This window comes from Triticum dicoccoides, chromosome 4A (genome assembly GCF_002162155.2).
Source record: "Triticum dicoccoides isolate Atlit2015 ecotype Zavitan chromosome 4A, WEW_v2.0, whole genome shotgun sequence".
NCBI lineage: Eukaryota > Viridiplantae > Streptophyta > Magnoliopsida > Poales > Poaceae > Triticum > Triticum dicoccoides.
The window spans coordinates 255,352,873-255,357,421 of NC_041386.1; positions in this window are offsets into that span (position 1 = coordinate 255,352,873).

A 4,549-nucleotide genomic window follows, 5' to 3' on the forward strand; every position below is an offset into this window, starting at 1 on the left:
GGGTATCGAAAAGATGATTTGTACGTGGTATATTTCTCAGCAGGGCCACAGCTTGCAGTATGTCTTCTAGCAAAGGCTTCAGAATGCTGGCTGTGGCATCAGAGGCTTGGACATGCTGGCATGAGGAACCTCCACACCCTTGCGAAGAAGAAGCATGTCATAGGCATCGAGGGCGTCAAGTTCACGAAAGACCACTTATGCGGTGCCTGTGAAGCAGGGAAGATGACGAGGGCCAAACATCCCTCGAAGACAATCATGACTACTACTCGACCCTTCGAACTGCTTCACATGGATCTTTTCGGTCCCACTCATTACTCAACTCTAACTACTACTGCTTGCCTCTATGGCTTCGTTATTGTTGATGATTATTCTAGATATACTTGGGTGCACATAATCCTTTACAAGACTGAAGTGCAGGATGTCTTCAGACGCTTCGCCAATCAAGCTATGAAATTTGGCGCCAAGATAAAGCACATCAGAAGTGACAATGGCACTGAATTCAAGAACACTGGCCTTGATACATATCTTGATACCTTGGGCATCACACATGAATTCTCAGGCCCGTACACGCCACAGCAGAATGGCGTTGTCGAACGCAAGAACAGAACACTAATTGAGATGGCCAGAACGATGCTAGATGAATACAAGACCCCAAGAAAATTCTGGCCCTAAGCCATTGATACTGCATGCCATACAATCAATCGTGTTTATCTTCACAAGCTACTGAACAAGACATCTTATGAGCTCCTTACTGGCAAGAAGCCAAATGTCAGTTACTTCAGAGTATTTGGCGCAAGGTGCTAGATCAAGGACCCACATCACACCTCAAAATTTGCACCAAAAGCACATGAGGGTTTTATGCTTGGATATGGAAAGGATTCGCACTCCTACAGAGTCTTCAATCTCTTTCATTTCAAAGTGGTTGAAATAGTGGATGTGCGGTTCGATGAGACCAACGGTTCACAAAGAGAGCAGCTGCCAAATGTGCTAGATGAAGTTCCATCCAGTGAATTAATCAAGCTAATGGGAGCTGGAGAAATTATACCTTCTGAAGCTCATCCTGAAGAAGAACTTATCATTTCAGCACATGATCAACATGAAGACAATGCTCAGCCTGAAGACATTCCTTCCAACAATGACAATGAACAACAAGAGCAAAGTCTTCGCCATGTACATCCTCGCGTTGCCAATGAAGTGCAGATTGAAAGAATAATTGATAGCATCAATGCACCTGGTCCACTCACTCGTTCAAGGGCAACTCAGCTAGCAAATTTCTGTGGGCACTTCGCATTCGTCTCAATAACAGAACCCAAGAAAGTTGAAGAAGACTTCATGGAACATGAATGGATTCAAGCTATGCAAGAAGAGCTTCAACAGTTTGAGCTGAATAATGTATGGGAACTGGTTAAGCGTCCTGATCCACGGAAGCACAATATAATAGGCACCAAATGGATATACCGCAACAAGCAAGATGAGCATGGTCAAGTTGTCAGAAACAAAGCTCGTCTCGTTACTCAAGGATATACTCAAGTGGAAGGCATTGACTTCGATGAAACATTTGCTCCTGTGGCTAGACTTGAAGCCATACGCATACTGCTGGCCTATGCAAATCATCATACCATACTTCTATATCAAATGGATGTGAAGAGTTCCTTTCTCAGTGGCAAGATTGAAGAAGAAGTGTATGTTGCACAACCGCCTGGCTTTGAAAATCCAAAACATCCTGACATGGTATACAAGCTCAACAAGGCACTGTATGGCCTCAAACAAGCCCCTCGGGCCTGGTATGACACACTCAAATACTTCCTGAAGAGCAAAGGCTTCATACCTGGTTCCCTAGATCCCACTCTTTTCACGAAGACATATGATGGTGAACTGTTTGTGTGCCAAATATATGTGGATGACATTATCTTCGGCTGCACCAATCAGAAGTACAGTGAAGAGTTTGGATATATGATGCAAGAGCAATATCAGATGTCCATGATGGGGGAGCTGAAGTTCTTCCTTGGTCTTCAAATACGACAACAACGCAATGGCATCTTCATATCTCAAGAGAAGTATCTCAAAGATTGCCTGAAGAAGTTCGGTATGCAAGACTGCAAAGGCTTCACAACACCAATGCCAGCCAAACATCATCTGGGTCCTGACGACAATGGTAAAGAGTTCGATCAAAAGGTATACTGCTCCATGATTGGTTCTTTACTTTATCTATGTGCATCTAGGCCAGATATTATGCTTAGTGTTTGCATGTGTGCTCGATTTCAAGCGGCACCAAAGGAGTCGCATCACTTAGCTGTGAAGTGAATTCTTCGATATTTGGCTCACACCCCAACTCTAGGATTATGGTATCTAAAGGGTTCAGAGTTTGATCTGGTTGGATTCTCAGATGCTGATTATGCTGGTGACAAAGTTGATCGCAAGTCTACATCAGGCACATGTCACTTTCTGGGACGATCACTTGTATGTTGGTCTTCAAAGAAGCAGAACTGTGTATCTCTCTCCACTGCTGAATTTGAATACATTGCTGCTAGATCTTGCTGCGCTCAGCTTCTGTGGATGAAGCAAACACTCAAGGACTATGGCATTCATCTGAAGCAAGTGCCACTTTACTACGACAACGAAAGCGCCTCAAGATTGCCAACAACCCAGTTCAGCACTCGAAGACAAAGAACATTGAAATTCGTCATCACTTTCTCAGAGATCATGTTGTGAAGGAAGACATTGATATCATACACGTCAACACTAAAGAGAAATTGGCAGATATCTTTACCAAGCCCTTGGATGAGAAGAGGTTTTGCAAGTTACGGTGTGAGCTAAATATCCTGTAATCCTCAAATGTCCTGTGATCAGGCACACATCCTAACCCTTATGCATATTGATGACTTAGATGTGCAACACACGAAGTAAAGTATATCTTCAATCAATGAAGACATACATTCTAAGTGTGAATACATTAATGTGTAATTTGACTTCGGAGCGCCACGATAATTGTGCGCCGTGCCTGGGTCTAATACTTCCTATACGGTGGGTAACGCCACCACCAAACGTTCTATTTTGAAGTGTTTCACTCATGGCGTTACCTTGCAATATCTTCACATTTGGTTTGGCTTCGATCTCAACATATTTTCATGATTATCATCACTATGTTGATTATAGATATATGTATATATACTAGTGTTCTGTCCTCTACAACATTCACTTATAGCTATGTCTTCGTGTTGAATCTTTTGAACTAAGTGAATGTGATCGGACCCTAACCTCTCTATGCTTTCTATCTCAAACTCTATCTATCCAAGTCATATGCATTCTATTGAAACTATCGAATGTCTTCTTTGCGTCCTTGTCAGCAGAAGATACAGAGACAACCATTAAGTCTGTTTTCAATGCTCATTCCTCCACATGTAATCCGGAGAAGTAGGAACGACCACCCGACAATCCAGGCGTGCGTGGGACGTGGAACAAACCCCAAAATTCCGCATAATGGCCACGTGTTCCTCAGATGCGAATCGCCAGGGGCACCTGAGTAATAGCACAGTGCCGCCCCTGTACCTATAAATACACACTCACAGCGGTCATTATCTCTTCTTCCACCCTCGCACGAACCCTAGCACCACCACTAGCCCTCGAAGACGCCGGCGACGAAGCGCTTCGCTGCCGCAACCTCTCCGACGCCGTCTTCACGCCGACCGCAGACATCGTCCTCTCCGCCGCACCGTAGGTGTCCTCCATCGCCAAGTTAGGGCACGGAAGATCGAACTGCTCGGCCTCATCTTACACTCCGTCTAGAAGTTCTTAGTGTGGTAAATAAAACTTCCTCTTTTTACAGCACCGTTGATCCTAAGGATTTGTCACTTTCTACCACAAGCAGTTTCTGTTCACACAAGCTAGATCTCTCTCATACTGCATCTCATAACATGCCTAGTATATTCACTTGTGCTTCACAAAGTAGTTAGATTCCTCACTTGTACTGATCTGTGGATTCGTACAAATCTAGAACCAACTTCTTATCTATGAGTGAATGTCTTCGCACGATGAGGTCAATGTCTTCTAAACTGATTTATCTTCAAAATCTTTTGAGAATGCATATGACCTCTTCCCCTTCCCCCGCACCTTAATGCTGTCACAGGTACATGTCCGTGGGAGAATCCTTTGGTTCTCATAGTCTGCATTCATTTGCAGAATTCTTACAGCATCACATAAATTCTCCCGAAGCCAGTTCCTGTTGGTCCAGCAAACGAAAACCTTTGAAGCCTTTGCACGTCTTGAAGCCTTTCAAGTTAAAGTTTATGGCTTCAGTGAAAGCAGCAAGGAAGGGTGGCATCCTGGTGAGACCTCCAGAGATCTGCCAAATGAACTCTCAGAAATGTACAAGACAGATCCTGAAGAGGATTACAGTCAGCGCAAGACCCGAATCCAATGGATTCGAAGATATTGGGCAGAACAATGGTTCAAATACAGATTTGTGACCCAGGAGTATGCTGAGAAAAACGCCATCAAGAGACCGTGGGGAGACATCCTATTCAAGAATCTTCTACCCAGGTCCAGAGAT